At 39.5% G+C, this 21,995-nt stretch overlaps 1 protein-coding gene across 6 annotated transcripts in view; it reads right to left on the bottom strand.

Annotated features, from left to right (window-relative positions):
- The window catches only part of LOC149532804 (increased DNA methylation 2-like), a 69,085-nt gene that overhangs the window by 25,835 nt on the left and 21,255 nt on the right, over window positions 1–21,995 (bottom strand). The window contains exon 2 of one of the 6 annotated variants that reach the window (XM_089807716.1): window positions 252–438. The exons of the other annotated variants lie outside the window; for them this stretch is intronic. The gene's annotated coding sequence lies outside the window, so the exon portion shown is untranslated. The remainder of the gene's footprint in view (window positions 1–251; window positions 439–21,995) is intronic. 6 annotated transcript variants of the gene reach the window in all.

The raw sequence follows: 21,995 nt of genomic DNA, 5'->3' as shown, positions 1-21,995 counted from the left end.
TAAGGGGATGTCACAATTGCCTAAAAGTATACACAAATCTCATTTCAAGGAAGACATGTATAGCATCATCATGCTTCTACATAGATTAATAGGTAATGAAAATGTTCATAACTTTAAAGAATGGATTTATTTATTAATTATTCTCATTGTCACTGAGCGGCAGCTTACTGATTTGCATGAAATAATCAGTGACAAACTTCATAGGCAACTCATTCAATTTCAAGTCAATAAAAAGATTTGTGTCCTCATACCTATTTTATACCATAGCCAATATGAGATCCAAGTTAAGATTGATCAACAAAGGTGATTGTGGTGATGTGACTCAGATTTATGACAGTTACCCACAACTCCAGTCAAACAAGAGAGTGGATAATGCATTCAAACTGCATGTTGTCAGGGACATCCAAGGCAATATGTGTGTAAAAATATCTACACAAGCTGCACAATTGATAAATACATATGGGAGTTACCTATCTAATTCCAGAGATTCAATTACATTAATTAAATTTAACGAATTTCCTTGCAAATTACCAAAGTAGCTTGACAAATTTTTAAAAATTGCCTTATTCAAGTCTGCAAACAAACTGGTAAGGTTAACAAAAGATTAAGGTGAGAAAAAAGACAAGAAATCTCTTTCCCATCAACTTGGCCCATTATCAAAGTAAATAATAATCCGATGCATTGAATATTAAAAGATTACGAATAAAGGGAAAAAGAATAACCCAACTAAGGAATGAAAATTGAAGAAACCTTTTTGGCTTAGATGTGGGGGTTTGTAGTTTTTAGCTTCTTAAACCCAATTGTTATAACTAATCATTTCTTGACATGAGGTGAAACTGCCACTACATGTAGTAACAATACTGCCACTATAATACAGAACCATCACTCCAATATGAGACCACTGTGGTGGTTTTGAAACACTGCCTAGCAAAACCTTCTGTTTCACAATATGGCTAGGAAATCTCCAATTTTCCTAATTTTTCTCATTTCTATGCCTGTGTCCTGCACACACGTCTTCTAATCCTTATACAGATCATTGTCTTCTATAAATACAAATGTTTTGTGAACTTAGAATTTTCATTGTCTAGTTTGGTGGCTCGTCAAGAAGAGGTAACAGTTAGCATCTCAAATTAATATTGCCACATTGGCAATCCATGTCGAAAAAGCACCTCTTAGGATATTGTTTTGTGATGGCCTTCTTCTGGGCCCTTATGTTCTCATGTTACTAACATCTCATGAATATTGTCCAAGTAGTTTTCCGTTGAGTTCAACTATCCAGGTACAGTCCATAGCTCAAATTCACATGTAGCATATCAATAAAAATCCAAACCCATCAAGATATTTCATTAAAGATAGTAGAAATGGTGTAGAGGTTAAATAATATATCAAAATGTTTGAAAAGTTGGCCTTGATAAATAATATATCTTTAATGGTGTAGAGGTTAAATAATATATCAAAATGTTGGAAAAGTTGGCCTTGATAAATAATATGTTAAAAGCTAGAATAGGAAGATTCTTGAGAGTACTTTGTTAATATTTTATATTCCTAAAATGGTCAAATCTGCCACCAAAAATAAAAATTGACGTTCACATGGTGTTACAACGTATCAAATGCCAGCATTTATTTACTTTTTCCAACTTTTGCAATCACAATGCAATGTGAGAACTTCCTAGATAGTTGTGTTGGGATGCAAAATTTTCCATAGTCTGCCAAATAATGATATCTATATCCGGATTCAAATGGCTATATGTTTTAGTCCAAAACAATGGAGAAACTTTGCACAACAAATATTATAAATTAGGAAATTTGTGTGTTATCGTAAAGAAACTTCAACCTTCCCAAGAATCCAGGAATTTCACATTGCAGCCAAACAAGTCTGTAAACACCCAATCTTGAGTCTGACTCAGTTTTTAGGGAATCTTTTCAGCCTTTTTGCATTTCTCTCAGACTTTAGAAAGACCAACGTTATTTGACTGAACCCTTGCTTACTTTATCATCCAACAGAAACAACACAATATATATTTTTTCCAATCTTGAGCCAACCAAACAAATTTAGCAGCTTCTGCAAAGACCTTTCTTCACCTTAAAGACTGAGATATTGTATACTTATCCAAACCCCAGGAATATGCAGTAGAAAACACTATAGATTTGTAAGAACATAGTTGTGTTGCAAATGCTGAAAAAAAATAAGGTAATTTTATTGATGTCCAACAAGAGACCACCAAATGGTCTAAGGGACTGAAAGCCAACAGCAGGAGCACATGTCCAAGAAGAAACAGAAACAGCCCACATAGAAGGACTAAGGATCCTATCTGAGTGGGAAAAAGTCCAGAACTGACGGATGGCGTCCAGGGCAAGTAGGGGCCTTGGACCACCGCAGTACTGCTGGCAGTGGAGTGACACTGTGGTATAAGACTAATTACAGTTTAAAGATAACTTTTTAATTGAATAGCAAATTAATACATCATGGAATTCAAAATAGAGTAGAGAAGTGCAGAAACCAGATGGTACAATGTAGCTGTATGTATTACTGTCAACACTAAAACTCAATGTAGTTGTTACTTGTTGTCACCAAAGTTCAATCTCTGCAAGATTATTGAGCTTGCGGTTTTTGAACCCCTACTCAGCCACTGAACTCATAGATTTTTATTGTTTTCATTCCTCTGTTTGTGGCCACAACTGGCTTAAGGCAGAGTAAGTAAACATAGAATCTGACCATAAGTAGACTAAATTATATTACAGCTTGGTGTATGGAGTGTATGTACTGTGTTGTATGTTGCCTCAAACGAACATCGAGTTGATAGGTGTAGTACAATTGTGCACATGTCAAAGGGTGTGCATGCACTACCCATACTCCAACTCTGTGGTGTGCATTGCTTAGCTGTAAGCAACAATGCAATACATATGCAAGGGCTTTGATCCTGATGTTAAACCATATTGTTTTCTGATATGGTTTCAGTTGCGATTGGAAATGAATTTTTCTGTTTCTAAACAGTAATTATATCAGTTATACAAATCTTACATATCTCTGTTTCCTTTGAGTTCTCTGGATATACTATTCATGAAGTTGCATTGTAACAGGTACATCTTGGAACAAAACTTAGGTTGCAGTGCACGAATGTGGAGGATACAATGGACCATGGCTTGCAGCCTTGCACTACCATGATCCAACCCCCATTCAATCACAAGTAACCAACGGGATCACTTCTTGTGTTGAGCTTGATCCTTGTCATGTGTGATTGAGTGTTAGGATTGAGGTGCATTAATATGTTAGTATGTTTAAGTATTTTTTGTAAGAATGTGTCATAACTGTTTTCCTATTCTCATGTACTAGTGGACCAGCCTAATATTTCCTATTTGTTTGGATCTGGGGCCTATGGACCTATCTTAACTCAAAAGATTTTAATTTATTCAAAGGACCTGAGTGAATGGACAAGGACAGAAACCCATATCCATGGGCCACACTAACTCGTTACAGTTGGCCCTATCATGCAAGAAGCAATGGATAAGGTACTGCTTTTAATGCAGAATTTACGAGAATCACCACTCACAGTGTACTGTTTTAACTGGAGTTCTAAACTCAGAAGTCAATTTAAGATTAAAGTTTTATTTTTGTCTTGTCATTTTGAGGTTTGGGAGTTTAGTCCTAGCAAATCCATGTCATGCATGTAAAAATATTGTTAAACTAAATCCATCTGTGAGTGACAATTCACAGCAGATGCATGGGAGTTTTAGAGTTTATATAATATTGTCATTATGGATGTTTTTAGGGCTTGGTTGGGTATTATTGAGAAGAAATTACCAAAGGTTTTGTATTTGACAATCTTTTTTGATGCGGGATGAAAAGAGGACACTTCTGTGTGAGATAGTGCTCTCTTTCATTTTGAGCCTTCCAAGCATCTACTAGAGTTCAGCCTAAGACGGAGCCTCTCTGAGACTAGTTTGAAGCTGAGGCTGAAAAAGTGGAATCTTTCTTTGGTTTGTGATTGATAGGATTCATGTTACATTTTAAAAGTTTGGAAGTGTCTTTACCTATTCTTCAGTTATTTTAAAAATAAATAGGTACCTGTGTAAATCATTTTTCAATGGTTGCCTTCTTTTTAAGTAGGGTCTGATTTTGTTATATAAGGGTCAATGCTGGACATGAAATGACTTTGATTGTGTATTTCCTATTTCTGTCTAAAAACTGTGTTTAGGGTGCCATTAAGGCCAAATCTTGTTTGAGAGCTATTTCCGTTCCTCAAAGCAAATCTGGAAGTTGAATACAAAAGATTGTGGTTAAGAGAAATAGTGGGAACTCTGTTGAGGATTGATTGTGATGAAACCCAAAGTGGTTAGCAGATTTTTGCTTCCAGGAATATTAACTATTGTAGAAATAGGCCACGACAGTTTTGTATTGGTAATTAGGGTTCCACGGGTATTGTTGATACAATGACAAGATCTCATAGAAAGGTCCTTGGTCATATTGACTTCTCTATGATAGGAGGACTCACTGTCTAATTGGTTTCTTTGTATCATGTTGATTCTTCATCAGATGATTCCGTTGTGGCATACTAAACACTGAAAATTTTGTAAAAATATGTATATTCATATATATGTATTTTAACAAACAAACAAAAAAATTCAAAAAAGTGTAAAACACGTGCCTGTCTTTTTGGAGTGGCACGGATTTTAGCCCCCAAAATTTTTTCAATTTCTTGCAGGCACCACCTAGACCCAGCTACCAACCACCACAACGCTGCTAGTCATCACAATCATGTGGCCCTGCCTACCTTCTCTGTTTGTGGCCTACTCCATCCCTGCCTCGCTTCCTCTGCCACCTCTGCACTCCTCCCATAGCCTACTCTTCCTCCCGTGCAACCCTCCACTGCTACCCGTACCCATTTCCCATGGCCTTCGCTGCTGCTTCCACCCTTTGTCATTACCTCCAGCGCCTCCAGCGACCTCCTCACAGCCTGCAGCCTTTGAAGACCGCCACCACTACTACAACTCCTGCTCGCACCCATTCATTGGGTCCCAACCACATCGGTAACACATCATCATGCTAAGTCACTGCCTAATCGTGCATAGTTAGCACCCATTGGATCTGCCATGTCAGCAAGTCATTTTTTGCCTATGAAAGCCATATGGCCATCATATTTAAACTTGCACTTCGGTGATGTCAGCACGGCATCACTACTACATTCCCTTTCTAAGCCTTAAGAAGCAAAGTTCGGCGTTTTGCTCATAACTTGAGCATCCGGACTCTGTTTTTAGAAAACGAAATATTGTCAGAAAGCTGGTTCCAAGCCCATCATGATGGTGTTGGTTTTATCATATTTTGCAGCTTTTTAGATACTTGTTTTCGCTATCAATGACCAAACTTTGTTATTAATATTTTCATTGTAGGGTTATTTCACATTTTATTTCGATACCCTAACTTGTGGTTTTGTAGGGATATTTGCTAACTTGTGCATTGTCGGTTGAAGACTTCTAGAAAACCACTAACCATGTTTCTTGCAGGTTTTCCTTAAACATTTTCTTGCTCTTGGAAAATGAACTTGGATGTTTAAAAATTTGTCTTTGAATGCATATTGCTAAAATCGATATTGAATGCCATGGACTAAAATCTAACGTTTTCATTGGAATGCATGATTGACACACTCTTGAATGCTAAAGGTTAAAAAGAACGAATAGGATAAACATTTGATTTTGGGTATTAAAGAACATTGCAAATCAACACACTTCAACTTTGGTGCTTAAATGAACTTCATTCAATCTGGAATGCTCTGAAATAAAAACATTCTTATTCCCTCTTTTTCAAGCTTTCACACGCACGATTTACTTTTGTTGAGTCGATTTACCTTTGTTGGTGACATCGTCCAGTTGGAATGAACATTTGAATGCTAATCACGTGTCTTCAAGTTATACGATAGAGAATCTAAAAGCTTCAGAAATAGAATGAATCAAGTCCCTTGTGTGTATTGAGATTGTGTCTTTTAGCACATCTTTGACTTTTCTATTTCTTGCAAAGTAGAACCATTTAAATACGTGATGCATGTACCGAAGTTGTTAGCAAGACCATTCGCAACAACCTAAGAGTGTTTCTAACCAGTTCATCCACCTCTGGGAAGCACGTCCCCTTTGGTGAGAAGCTCAAACCGGTAAACAATTTGGCCAGTATATAAATGAGGGGAAGGGTAAACTTTCTCGCTCCATTAGGCAAATTCGGGCGGTGTGTTTCTGGGGGTAGCCTGAGGTGAGAAAACTTTCCCACGATTTCAGCATGTTCGTAATAGATTCTTAAGTGGATCACATACGTAACAATCGTTTGGTTGACACCACAGACCTAATTACGAACCAACTTAGTAGCTACCCTTTTATCCTTGGTATGTTATTTGCGATGCAAGGGAAACAGCATCCCTCAAGACTACTCACCATTGTGCTCCCCTGGTAGAGGCATAAGGCCACTTGGGTTTCATCTCCAAGGGTCGTTCCCGCAAAAGGGGGGCTTCTATTTGCCATGCTTTGAGGATTCTTTGATGTGTATCATTTGTCAATCAACTCTTGTATCGACTCACCTCTTCGATGAAAGAGACATATTGCACTAGAATCAGGAGACATCAAGTTGTGGGCCGTTGAATAGCATGTTGCAACCAAAATTTGACCTTAGAGATAAAGAGTGTGTTCGAATTGTCTTATTTGTGCTCAAGACCCGTGGAAAACATTTGTAAAACATACACAATTCTATGGTTACTATCAAATCCTTTTGCTAAAGAGATCACTTGTTTGTCTTTCTCAAAGTTGCTTTGTCCTTTGAGAAACTGTTTGTTCACACATCGTAGCATTGGAAGAGGTCTTATCTTTGTTATCCCAAAAATAGTTGTTAGCAAGTACATTCGCAACAACTTTGGTTTTGTTGGTCCAACTTCACTCTTTTTCAAAAAACTATCCTTGTTATCTCAAAAAGTGGTCATTAACAAAAGTCCAGTTATAAACAAACTTATCCTTCTTTGGTCCAAAGGTTACCTTTCTCAAAACACCATTGTTACATATCCTACTTGACCGAGAGGTTTCCTTGCAAAACAAAACCTCCATTTTTAAAAATAAACGAGATCATTTAGCATAACCAATTTTGAGCTTTGTTTCCCTAAAAGAAATCTCCATCCATCTCACTATCATAGTTATTCTCAAAACTAAGCATTGTTTAAGATAAACTGTCACTTGTGTCCCACATCACCTTAAGCAAAAGGTTGGGCTACACACTTGATCCCATTTGTCTTCCAAATGGTCACAAGGCTACCTTAGAGTTTGATATCGACACCACATCTTCAAGTTCACACTTAAGGGAAACACAATCTCCTCCACATAGTACCATATCATTTAGGCTTCCTAGATACCATTAGAAGCATTTTTTACATATCCCCCTTTGCATCTTAGGAAATCCTTCCACCCTAGGCACACCTGAGTAAATCATCTTGTCACATACACTCATCATCATCTCTTTTGCATTCCATCCTTAGAAAAGTTAGCATTTCATGCCACCAACCACACATTTTGGTAAGAACAAACGAAAGAATAAAGACATGGATCCTACTCTTAGTAGTAGCATGGCTCGGGCTCAGCCATACCCCATAGTTTCAGATCACCACTAGATCCACCATCACAAACTCTCGAAGAAACAGGTTCTTCCATAGATATTGATGCTTTCATGAACCAACCTGGACACCGATTATTGTTAATGCTATCATAAATAGAAATAGGCAGACCATCATGGCAAACTTCTTAAGAGACAATGTTGGCGCCTTTGATTTTAGACGACCACCGCCTCCCAACATTACAGATCTTGTGCATCCTCTGTTCGGATGGCAACCACCATCTACAGGATCATCTATCCCTTATGATCATTTCTTTTCACCAAACAGCAGGTATCAACCAACACACACAGAACTAGCAGAACCGAATATCCCTTCAACACAGGTCACTACTCCCATTCCACAAAACACTCAACCCTTAATTCATACCACATCCCAACCAATATGCTCATCTTTCTGAAGCCTTTGTAGCTCAATATGCTCATCTTGTCGAAACCGAATTCTCTGTAGTAGACCTAGTTCATACCAAGCAAAAAAGAGGAGAAAGCCTTGTAGAATACTTACAACATTGGCAAACCCTCACAACTAGGATCTCATGTACCATCCTAGAACGTCACCTTGTCAAAATGTTCATAAATAATGCATATCCTAGTCTTGCCCATCACATGGTTATGAACTATTTACAAACATACAAAGACATTAAGGAAAAAGGGATGGAACTTGAACAAGGGCTCATCAAGGATGATGTCATCAAACTTTACAAAGAAAACACCCAAGACCGAGGCCCAAGCAACAACAAAACACGGTATTGCAAATAAAAACAAAAACACGGTGACAAATGGTGTCACCGACAACCAACATGTTCATATTGTTGGGGCAGCTACCAACATTCCCACCACATCTTGTCAACAACAACCTTATCAGCAACAACCCCCTATATATCAACAACTACCTATGCAGAAAAATCAACAAGTACCCGCCCATCACAATCAAACCAATGCCATCACACTTTCGGCTGGACCTAAACCACGTGTTCAGAGATAACCACGCATGTACACCCCACTGGAGGAGCCCCTTGATGCAATATTTGAAAAACTAGCCTAGGATAATCTTGTTCGATATCCGCAAATACAACCTTTGGAACCTAATCAGTCTAGAGCATCCTGGTATAAGGATAACGAGTTTTGCAAATTCCATCGTGTCAAAGGACATACCACCCTTAGGTGCATGCAATTCAAAGATTATGTTCAAGACCTTATTGACCAAAAAGAGATCACAGTAGAGGCACAAGTTTCACCAATGCGGGGTTGATGATATATCAAAACATTTTTCCTCCTCATAACACAAACATAGGAAAATCACCTACAAACACCCCTACCGACAAATCAAACAATGCCTCAAATAAACAAAGCGATAATCGAGATAAGTCTCAAAACTATACCTCAGCATATTTGGACTATGGGAGCCTTATCGGATGCATATCACAAGTTGAGCCGTCTATCAATGTTATAAACATCAAAGGCCCAGATGCCCAATGTGTTGTTACTAATCGCCAAGCTCAGCTCAATATAGCTGGCCCACCTGTGTCTGCACCATCAAGACCACCTCCATCCAAAGCACCTTCATCAAGATCACCCTCATTAGGACCACAGTATAATATCTTGGAACACCTTGAAAACACGCCAGCTCAGATTTCCATTCTAGATTCTTACGAACAAGCCCACTTTATCAAGAAATCCTCGACAGTACTCTCCATGAGTCACGCCTCCCCACTGACATAAACGCCACCGAATTTTGCAACTTAGTTGGCCATCTTTCCGCATCATTTGCTTTATCCTTGAAAACAACCAACATCCTAGCAGTTGAACCCGATCATATCCTTCCACTTCGCATAGCTGTCATGGTTTCTGACTTTGCAGTCAAACGGGTCATGATAGATAATGGATCGGCTTTAAATCTATGTACTTTAAAATTTATCAAACAAGCAGGATACACTAAGGCAAATATCATTAATGAGGTAATTACCATCAAAGCATATGACAACTTGGAGCACACTACTGAAGGAACCATCTTGCTACCTATCAGAGTCGGCCTAGCCACTCAAGAAACAATTTGTCACGTAGTTGATCTTAAAATTCCATACAACATCCTCCTTGGTCGACCATGGATTCACACCATGAAAGTCATTCCATCCACATATCATCAGTGCATCAAGTTTCCGCATAATGGCACTAAGGTAACCATCCACGCAGATCCTGAACCCTTTGCTTATTGCAATGCGGTCGAAGCTTCATACACCAACCATTGTTCTGGAATCGAAATTGGCCACACCGTGGCTAGTTCCTCTAGCACCTGCCACGATCCAGATACCATTTTAGCCTCCACCCTTTCCACGGTTAAGATCAACTACCAAGGTTGCAGAGAGTAGAGTCTCACAGATGCTTTTGTTGTCGATGCTTCGCCCCTCGATCCACATACTCAAGGGCGCCCGACATATCAAGTACCAAGGCCAAATACAACCCCTCAACTAAGGAAATTGGGCCCTACCACATTCATTACCAAAGGTATCCTCGATGGAGAGGAAACCACTCCAGACATTAGTACATGGCTATACAAAGAGCCACCTCCAAAGAGTGACGAACTTCTCAATCACCTCAAACAAAAATACCCATGGTCACATCGCCTTGCCACTAAACAATGGGATTATCAAGGAGGTGATCTAGGTCGTCTGGAGTCCAGCATTAAGCAGCCTGTGGAAGCATACAAATAAAAGAAAAAGAAAGGCTTAGGCTACCTACTCCCCACAACTGGGGGCACTACAACAGAAGGCCACGCCTTCACAAACATCCAAAACAGTCTTGTTGAGATCGAAGACATTCCTACGAAAGTAGAAAAGAAAGTCTACGACGATATTTTCCTTGATGAAATTATCCTAAGAGCCTCTGTGCTCTCCCAATTATCCTTAAATCTCATAGACCTACCCCTTGCTCACCCCGAACTCATTGATTGGGACCAAGTGTGGTCCATGTTGACGAATTCTCTACCAAGCACGCACTCCTTAAATTCATGGGGGCAGAAACACCGCATAAACGACCGCCACAACCATCAACATATGTCTACAAACTAGATCCAGCAGGTTACTCTGGGGAGGAGGAAGTCTCCAGTCGCAAAATTGAATTGAAAAAGGAAACAAAAAAGCAAAAAAGCAAAAGCAAACCATCCTCTGGTGAAAACTCCTCTAGGGCACCATTGGATGATTCAAAAAATGAAATGAAAATAAAGGATGTATCTCACAGTGAAAACCTCTCAAAGGCACCCGAGGATGGAGATTCCATCCTTCCCCCACAAGATCATAGGCCTCCTATATCTTCAGTCTTAACAGAGGAAACTAGACCAGTCAATATTAATCTAATTGAAGTACCACATATCACATATATCGCGGCATCTCTACCACCTGAACAGGCAAATCTTCTCATTGAAGTTCTCCGTGAAAATGTTGTTTGCTTTGCATGGTCCTATCAAGACATGTCAGGGTTGGACCCCGAGTTAGTAGTACACCATTTGGCCATGGATCCAAAGGCCAAACCTGTCAAGCAAAAGTTCCGTAAGATGCACGCCAAAGTTGCTTTGTTGGTTAAAGCGGAGTTAGAAAAATTGCTAGAGGCAAAAATCATTCGCTTGATTAACTATTCAAAATGGATCTCCAACATGGTACCTGTTACAAAACCTTCTAGTGATATCAGAAATTGCACAGACTTCAGAGATCTCAACAACGCCTGTCCGAAGGATGATTTCCCGTTACTAAATATAGCATGATTGTTGATCTCACCGCAAGCCATGAGCTCTTATCACTCATGGATGGTTTCTCCAGATACAACCAGATTCAGATAGCAGAGGAATACCAACATATGACAACATTTACCACACCTTGGGGAACATTCTATTATAACATGATGCCATTTGGGCTAAAGAACGTCGGGGCAACATATCAGTGTGGCATGACATGATCTGATCCATAAAACTCTTGAGGATTATGTAGATGATATCTTAGTCAAATCTCTTAATGCCCTTGATCACTTATCTCATCTCGAGGAAGTGTTTGATCAATTGGCTAAATATCGTCTCATGCTGAATCCTAAGAAATGTGTCTTCAGCGTTACCTCGAGAAAACTCCTGGGATTCATTGTATCACAACGTGGTATTGATATTGATCCTAAAAAGGTCAAGGCTATCATAGATATGGCTCCTCCTAAGACACTCAAGCAACTTTGCTCTCTTTAGGGGAAACTACAATCAGTCAAACGATTCATCTCCCAACTCGCTAATAAGTGCTAACAGTTTACACATTTACTCAAAAAAGATCAAAATGTCAAGTGGGATCCCATTTGCCAACGCAACTTTGAACTAATCATGCAATACTTGGCTAACCCACCTATCTTGGTTCCTCTGATTGCAGGATGCCGGCTTATATTATACATTACAGCTACTCCCATAACATTGGGTGCTCTTCTAGGACAACTTGATGATACAGGCAAGGAAAGGGCTATTTATCACATCAGCCATACTCTAGTTGGATATGAGCTCAATTACACACCAATGGAAAAAGCTTGCTTGGTCGTGGTATTTGCCACTTAGAAGTTGCGTCATTATATGTTGAGCCACACTGTGCAACTAATATCCAAAATTGATCTATTAAAATATATGTTGTCATGCACAATGCTCACAAGGCACCTAGCCAAATGGGTCATGCTTCTCAACGAATTCAACATTCAATATGTTGTCAAAAAGGCTATCAAAGGTCAAGCTATAGCAAATCACTTGGCTGATGCACCTTTGGTTGTGGATCACCCTCTCATTGCAGATCACCTATTTGATAATGAGTTGTGAATCTCCGAAGACTTGTAGCTCTGTGATGTTCCATTCAACTGCTATTTTGAGTCCTGCAATAAGACGCTCATACTCTGAGATGTTGTTGGTACACTGGAATTGTAGTTTAAATAAAAGATTTAGGAATGTAATCTCCTTGAGGTGTGACCAAGAGTATGCCAGCTACGGAGCCATGGGATGTGTATGATCCATCAAAGTATAACTTCCAGGATGTTTGTTCTTCTATTAAGCAAAGGTGTTCATCTGGGAATTCCATAATGAGAGGGTGATCCACAACCAAAGGTGCAACAACCAAGTGATCTGCTATAGCTTGACCTTTGATAGCCTTTCTGTCGACATATTGGATGTCGAATTCGCTGAGAAGCATGACCCATTTGGCTAGGTGCCCTATGAGCACTGTGCGTGACAATATATATTTTAATGGATCAATTTTGGATATTAGTTGCACAACGTGGCTCAACATATAATGACGCAACTTCTAAGTGGCAAGTACCACGGCCAAGCAAGCCTTTTCTATTGGTGTGTAATTGAGCTCATATCCAACTAGAGTATGGCTGATGTAGTAAATAGCCCTTTCCTTGCCTGTATCATCAAGTTGTGCTAGAAGAGCACTCAGTGTTGTGGGAGTAGTTGTCAAGTATAATATGAGCGAGCATCCTACAACCGGAGGAACCAAGATAGGTGGGTTAGCCAAGTATTGCATGATTAGTTCAAAGTTGCGTTGGTAAATGGGATCCCACTTCAAATTTTGATCTTTTTTGAATAAATGTGTAAATGGTTGGAACTTATCAGCGCGCTGGGAGATGAATCGTCTGACTGATTGTAGTTTCCAATTAAGAGAGCGAAGTTGCTTGAATGTCTTAGGAGGAGCCATATCTATGATAGCCTTGACCTTTTTAGGATCAATCTCAATACCACGTTGTGATACAGTGAATCCCAGGAGCTTTCCCAAGGTAATGCCGAAGACATATTTCTTAAGATTCAGCATGAGACAATATTTAGCCAATCGATCAAACACTTCCTTAAGATGAGATAAGTGATCAAGGGCATTAAGAGATTTGACTAAGATATCATTTACATAATCCTCAAGAGTCTTATGGATCAGGTCATGTAAGATGACCGTCATGGCGAGCTGATATGTTGCCCCAACGTTCTTTAGCCCAAATGGCATCATGTTATAACAGAATGTTCCCCAAGGTTGTAATATCCTCCCCTGATTTGAACTTTGACTTGCAGAAATTTAACTTAAGGAATATTGTCAAACACTTTGTATGCAAACTCATAAAGTTGATTTCCTCAATAAATTGCTTTCCAATGAGTAGATTTACGAACAACTATGAAGTGACATTAAAATGCATAATACACATCATAACATTTTCACAAACACTTGGCACACATTCAACAGTATATGAAAAATTTGGAAACTCTTTCAATCTGCTGATAAAAGGGTGATTTTTAAATGTAGATGTGCACTTACAGCTGCCTTAAAGGCTGCAACAACTATTCAGACTTGTATTCAACAATTATTATGCAAAGTATCAAAATTTGAGAGAAGAAACCTGGAATTAGTTGCCGTAGTATTTTGCAGATGTAGTCGGTAGCCCTCCAAACTTCTAATCAGCCGGAAAAACAAGTAAACTTGATACCAACACTGTTCACACCGTACTGTCGCAAAATACTGTTCATGCCGACTGTAGCAAAATACTGTTCATGCGGCACTATAGCAATAACTAACTTCAGATCTGCACCTCAAACCTTTGTAAATTTCTTTATGCGAACGCCCCAAATGAAACCCAGTGTGTTTCCTGAAGTGAAAACACCCTTGATCCTCTTGACTGTGTCTTCCAACAGCGAAGAGAATGCTACAAAGAGGGATTTTGTCCTCCAAGCCCGATAATCAGGTATCCAGCAACATAACATTAAGCTTCATCCAAGCATCCAAAAAAAAAAGCTCTTCCATTTCTTTTATAGTGTTCTCACAAGAGCTCAATCCTTCGTTTTCTCAATGTGGGATAAAACATAACTCCCTTTATGTACCTTATGTCTCCAATGTGTTATAAAAATAAAGGGAACTCTTTTAATTTAAATATTTCCCACAAACTATAGTCTATGCATTAATAAAGTTAAATATTTAAATTTAACTTTATAAAATGGCTTTATCAATGCATAACAAATCTTATCAATGATAAATAAGTCTTCCTGTCGATTTTAAACAATTACCATCGACATACCACTGTGACTGAATGTCCGGCCATGTCCAAGATGACTTACTATAAATACCTAAGTTGCCCAAAGTTGCCTCAGAACCCCTCAGAAAGACCTGCAACTGAAACTGTCTAGGCCAAATGGCCTCTAAGCCCCTTTAATGTCCTAGTTAGCCTACGGGACTGTGGGGAAATAGGCTAACGACAACATCATGCTATGAATGCTAGAAAGGGGACATTACAAAGGTGTGGTAAATGTTGTCTTATGTTGGTCTTCCTCTGCTATCTAAATTTGGTTGTATCCAGAGAAATCATCCATAAGTGATAAGAGCTCATGGCTTGCGGTGAGATCAACAATCATGTCTATATTTAGTAATGGGAAATCATCCTTCGGACAAGCCTTGTTGAGATCTCTGAAGTCTGTGCAAATTCTGATATCACCAGAAGGTTTTGTAATAGGTACCATGTTGGAGATCCATTCTGAATAGTCAATCGGGCAAATGATTTTTGCCTCTAGCAATTTTTCTAACTCCGCTTTAACCAACAAAGCAACTTTGGGGTGCATCTTACGGAGTTTTTGCTTAACAGGTTTGGCCTTTGGATCCACGACCAAATGGTGTACTACTAACTTGGGGTCCAACCCTAGCATGTCTTGATAGGACCATGCAAAGTGACCAACATTTTCACGGAGAACTTCAATGAGAAGATCTGCCTGTTCAAGTGGTAGAGATGCCATGATATATGTGATATGTGGTACTTCAGTTAGACTAATATTGATTGGTCTAGTTTCCTCCGTTAAGACTGAAGATATGGGAGGCCTATGATCGTGGCGGGGAAGGATGAAATCTCCATCCTTGGGTGCCTCTGAGAGGTTTTCACTGTCAGATGCGTCCTTTATTTTCATTTCATTTTTTGAATCATCCAACGGTACCCCAAAGGAGTTTTCACCAGAGGATGGTTTTCTTTTGCTTTTTTGCTTTTTTGTTTCTTTTTTCAATTCAATTTTGCGACTAGAGACTTCCTCCTCCCCAAAGTAACTTATTGGATCTAGTTTGTAGACATATGCTGATGGTGGTGGCGGTGGTTTATGCGGTGTTTCTGCCCCCATGAATTTAAAGAGTGTGTGCTCAATAGAGAATTCGTCAACATGGACCACACTTGGTTGATCCCAATCAATGAGTTCAGGGTGAGGGAGGGGTAGGTCTATGAGATTTAAGGATAATTGGCAGAGCACAGAGGCTCCTAGAATAATTTCATCAAAGAAAATATCATCGTAGGCTTTCTTTTCTACTTCCTCAGGAATGTCTTTGATCTCAACGGGACTATTTTGGATGTTTGTGAAGGCGTGGCCTTCTGTTGTAGTGCCCCCAGTTGTGGGGAGTCCGTAACCTAAGCCTTTCTTTTTCTTTCCTTTGTATGCTTCCACAGGCTGCTTAATGCTGGACTCCAGACGACCTAGCCCACCTCCTTGATAATCCCATTGTTTAGTGGCAAGGCGATGTGACCATGGGTATTTTTGTTTGAGGTGATTGAGAAGTTTTTCACTCTTTGGAGGTGGCTCTTTGTATAGCCATGTACTAATGTCTGGAGTGGTTCCTCTCCATCGAGGATACCTTTGGTAATGAATGTGGTAGGGCCCAATTTTTTTAGCTAAGGGGTTGTATCTGGCCTTGGTACTTGATATTTCAGGCGCCCTTGAGTATGTGGATCGAGGGGCAAAGCGCCGACAGCAAAAGAACCTGTGAGACTCTACTCTCTGCAACCTTGGTAGTTGATCTTAACCATGGAAATGGCGGAGGCTAAAATGGTACCTAGATCGTGGCAGGTGTCAGAGGAACTAGCCACGGTGTGGCCAATTTCGATTTCAGGACAATGGTTGGTGTATGAAGCTTCGACCACATTGCAATGAGCAAAGGGTTCAGGATCTGCGTGGATGGTTACCTCAGTGCCATTATGTGAAAACTTGATGCACTAATGATATGTGGATGGAACAGCTTTCATGGCGTGAATCCATGGTCGACCAAGGAGAATGTTGTATGGAAGGTTAAAATCAACTATATGACAAACTATTTCTTGAGTGGCTGGGCCGACTCTGATAGGTAGCAAGATGGTTCCTTCAATGGTGTGCTCCAAGTTGTCATATGCTTTGATGGTAATTACCTCATTAATGATATCTGCCTTAGTGTATCCTGCTTGTTTGATAAATTTTGAAGTACATAGATTTAAAGCCGATCCATTATCTATCATGACCCGTTTGACTGCAAAGTCAGAAACCATGACAGCTATGTGAAGTGGAAGGATATGATCGGGTTCAACTGTTGAGATGTCAGTGGTTTTGAAGGATAAAGCACATGATGCGGAAAGATGGCCAACCAAGTTGCAGAACTCGGTGACGTTTATGTCAATGGAGAGGCATGACTCATGAAGAGTACTGTCGAGGATCTCTTGATAAAGTGGGCTTGTTCGTAAGAGATCTAGAATGGAAATCTAAGCTGGCGTATTTCCAAGGTGTTCCAAGATATTATATTGTAGTCCTAATGAGGGTGATCCTGATGAAGGTGCTCTGGATAGAGGTGGTCTTGATGGTGCAGACACAGGTGGGCCAACAATATTGAGCCGAGCTTGGCAAGTAGTAACTGCACATTGGGCATCTGGGCCTTTGATGTTTATAACATTGATAGACGGCTCAACTTGTGATATGCATCCGATAAGGCTCCCATAGTCCAAATATGCTGAGGTATAGTTTTGAGACTTATCTCGGTTACCGCCTTGTTTATTTGGAGCATTGTTTGGTTTGTTGGTAGGAGTGTTTGTAGGTGTTTTTCTTATGTTTGTATTATGAGGAGGAAAAGCATTTTGATATATCATCAACCTCGCATTGGGTGAAGCTTGTGCCCCTACTATGATCTCTTTCTGGTCAATAAGGTATTGGACATAATCTTTGAGTTGCATGCACTTAAGGGTGGTATGTCCTTTAACACGATGGAATTTGCAGAACTCGTTATCCTTATACCAGGATGCTCTAGATTGATTAGGTTCCAAGGGTTGTATTTGCGGATATCAAACAAGATTATCCTTGGCTAGTTTTCCAAATATTGCATCAAGGGGCTCCTCCAACGGGGTGTACATGCGTGGTTGTCTCTGAACACGTGATGTAGGTCCAGCTGAAAGTGTGATGGCATTGGTTTGATTGTGATGGGCGGGTACTTGTTGATTGTTCTGCATAGGTGGTTGCTGATATATAGGAGTTTGTTGCTGATAAGGTTGTTGTTGACAAGATGTGGTGGGAATGTTGGTAGCTGCCCCAACAATATGAACATGTCGAGTGTCAGTGACGCCATCTGTCACTGTGTTTTTGTTTTTATTCCAATACCGTGTTTTGTCGTTGCTTGGGCCTCAGTATTGAGTGTTTTCTTTGTAAAGTTTGATGACACCATCCGTGATGAGCCCTTGTTCAAGTCCCATCCCTTTTTCCTTAATGTCTTTGTATGTTTGTAAACAGTTCATAACAATGTGATGGGTAAGACTAGGATGTGCATTATTTATGAACATTCTGACAAGGTGACGTTCTGGGATGGTACATGAGATCCTAGTTATGAGGGTTTGCCAACGTTGCAAGTATTCTGTAAGGCTTTCTCATCTTTTTTGCTTGGTATGAACTAGGTCTACTGCAGATAATTCGGTTTCGACAAGATGAACATATTGAGCCACAAAGACTTCAAAATTATGAGCATATTGGTTGGGATGTGGTATGAACTAAGGGTTGAGTGAGGATGGGTTGAGTGTTTTGTGGAATCGGAGTAGTGACCTATGTTGAAGGGATATTCGAGTCTGCTAGTTCTGTGTGTGTTGGTTGATACCCGCTGTTTGGTGAAAAGAAAGGATCATGAGGGATAGATGACCCTATAGATGGTGGTTGCCATCTGAACAGAGGATGCACAGGATCTGTAATGTTGGGAGGTGGCGGTCGTCCAAAATCAAGGCGCCAACATTGTCTCTTAAGAAGTTTGCCATGATGGTCTGCCTATTTCTATCTATGATGGCATTAACAAGATAGATGGCATTAACAATAGTCGCGTGTCCAAGTTGGTTCATGAAAGCATCAATATCTATGGAAGAACGTGTTTCTTCGAAAATTTGTGATGGTGGATCTGGTGGTGTTTCCAAAACTATGGGGTATAGCTGAGCCCGAGCCGTGCTACTACTAAGACTAGGATCTATGTCTTTCTTCTTCCATTTGTTCTTACCAAAATGTGTGGTTGGTGGCATGAAATGCTAACTTTTCTAAAGATGGAATGCAAAAGAGATGGTGATGAGGGTGACACGATGATTTACCTAGGTGTGACTAGTGTGGAAGGATTTCCTAAGATGCAAAGGAGGATGTGTAAAGAATGCTTCTAATGGTATCTAGGAAGCCTAAATGATATGGTACTATATGGAGGAGATTGTGTTTCCCTTAAGTGTGAATTTGAATATGTGGTGATGGTATCAAACCCTAAGGTAGCCTTGTGACTATTTGGAAGACAAATGGGATCAAGTGTGTCGCCCAACCTTTTGCTTGAAGTGATGTGGGACACAAGTGACAATTTATCCTAAAAAATGCTTAGTTTTGAGAATAACTATGATAGTGAGATGGATGGAGATTTCTTTTAGGGAAACAAAGCTCAAAATTGGTGATGCTAAATGATCTCGTTTACTTTTTAAAATGAAGGTTTTGTTTTGCAAGCAAACCTCTCAGTCAAGTAGAATATGTAACAGTGGTATTTTGAAAAATGTAACCTTTGGACCAAAGAAGGACAAGTTTGTTTACAACTGGACTTTTGTTAATGACCACTTTTTGAGATAACAAGGATAGTTTTTTGAAAAAGGGTGAAGTTGGACCAACAAAACCAAAGTTGTTGCGAATGTACTTGCTAACAACTGTTTTTGGGATAACAAAGATAAGACCTCTTCCAATGCTACAATGTGTGAACAAACAGTTTCTCAAAGGACAAAGCAACTTTGAGAAAGACAAACAAGTGATCTCTTTAGCAAAAGGATTTGATAGTAACCATAGAATTGTGTATGTTTTACAAATGTTTTTCACGGGTCTTGAGCACAAATAAGACAATTCAAACACACTCTTTATCTTTAAGGTCAAATTTTGGTTGCAACATGCTATTCAATGGCCCACAACTTGATGTCTCTTGATTCTAGTGCAATATGTCCCTCTCATCAAAGAGTTGAGTCGATACAAGAGTCGATCAACAAATGATACACATCAAAGAATCGTCAAAGCATAGCAAATAGAAGTCCCCCTTCTGCGGGAACGACGACCCTTGGAGATGAAACCCAAGTGGCCTTATGCCTCTACCAGGGGAGCACAATGGTGAGTAATCTTGAAGGATGTTGTTTCCCTTGCACCGCAAATAACATACCAAAGATAAAAAGTAGCTACTAAGTTTGTTCGTAATTAGGTCTGTGGTGTCAACCAAATGGTTGTTACGTATGTGATCCACTTAAGAATCTATTCCGGACATGTTGAAATCGTAGAAAAGTTTTTCCACCTCAAGCTACCCCCAGAAACACACCGCCCGAACTTATCTAATGGAGCGAAAAAGTTTACCCTTCCCCTCATTTTTATACCAGCAAGATTATTTACCGGTTTGAATTTCTCACCAAAGGGGATGCGCTTCCTAGAGGTGGATGAACTCGCTAGAAGCACTCCTAAGTTGTTGCGAATGGTCTTGCCAACAACTTCGGTACATGCGTCACATATTTAAATGGTTCTACTTTGCAAGAAATAGAGAAGTCAAAGATGTGCTAAAAGGCACAATCTCAATACACGCAAGACACTTGATTCATTCTATTTCTGAAGCTTTTAGATTATCTATCGTATAACTTGAAGACACATGTGATTAGCATTCAGATGTTCATTCCAACTGGACGGTGTCGCCAACAAAGGTAAATTGAGTCAACAAAAGTAAATCGTGCGCATGAAAGCTTGAAAAGGAGGGAATAAGAACGCTTTTACTTTAGAGCATTCAATATTGATTGAAGTTCATTTTAAGCACCAAAGTTGAAGTGTGTTGATTTGCAACGTTCTTTAATACCCAAAATCAAATGTTCATCGCATTCGTTCTTTTTAACCTTTAGCATTCAAGAGTGTGTCAATCACGCATTCCAATGAAAACGTTAGATTTTACTCCTTAGCAACATGCATTCAAAGACAAGTTTTTAAACATTCAAGTTCATTTTCCAAGAGCAAAAAAACGTTTAAGAAAAACCTACAAGAAACATGGTTAGTGGTATCATAGAACTCTTCAACCAACAATGCACAAGTTAGCAAATATCCCTACAAAACCACAAGTTAGAGTATTGAAATAAAAAGTGAAATAACCCTGCAATAAAAATATTAATAACAAAGTTCGGTCATTGATAGCGAAAACAAGTATCTAAAAAGCCGCAAAATATGATAAAACCAACACCATCATGATGGGCTTGGAACCAGCGTTTTGACAATATTTCATTTTCTAAAAACGGAGTCTAGATGCTCAAGTTATGAGCAAAACACCGAACGTTGCTTCTTAACACTTAGAAAGGACATGTAGAAGTGATGTTGTGCTGACATCACCGAAGTGCAAGTTTAAATTTGATGGCCATATGGCTATCATAAGCAAAAAATGACCTGTTGACATGGCAGATCCAATGGGCGTTGACTATGCACAATTAGGCAGTGACTTAGCATGATGATGTGTTACCTATGTGGTTGGGACCCAATGAATGGGTGTGAGCGGGAGTTGCAGCAATGGTGGCGGTCTTCAAAGGCCACGGGAGGCGTTGGAGGTAACGACAAAGGGTGGAAGCAGCAGCAGAGGCCACAGGAAATGGGTACCAGTAGCAGTGGAGGGTTGCGTGGGAGGAAGAGCAGGCTGCGGGAGGAGCACAGAGGTGGCAAAGGAAGCAAGGCAAGGACGGAGCAGGCCGCGAACAGAGAAGGTAGGGAGGGCCGCGCGAATGCGATGACTAGGAGCAGCATTGTGGTGGCCACCAGTTGGGTCTGGGTGGTGCTTGCAAGAAATTGAAAAAATTTTGGGGGCTAAAATCTGCGCCACCCCAAAAGACAAGCACGTATTTTTACACTTTTTTGAATTTTTTTTTTTGTTTGTTAAAATACATATATATATATATATATATATATATATATATATATATATATATATATATATATATATATATATATATATATATATATATATGAATATACATATTTTTAGAAAATTTTCACAAAAAAAGGTGTAACAGAAAAAAAAAAAAAATTTTTTTTTTTTGGAGAAAATTTGCAATATAA

This window comes from Cupressus sempervirens, chromosome 10 (genome assembly GCF_028749045.1).
Source record: "Cupressus sempervirens isolate cs-2001-9-10 chromosome 10, ASM2874904v1, whole genome shotgun sequence".
NCBI classification, from domain to species: domain Eukaryota; kingdom Viridiplantae; phylum Streptophyta; class Pinopsida; order Cupressales; family Cupressaceae; genus Cupressus; species Cupressus sempervirens.
The sequence above is the reverse complement of the archived record's forward strand: the minus strand, read 5'-3'. Positions and strand labels throughout refer to the sequence as shown.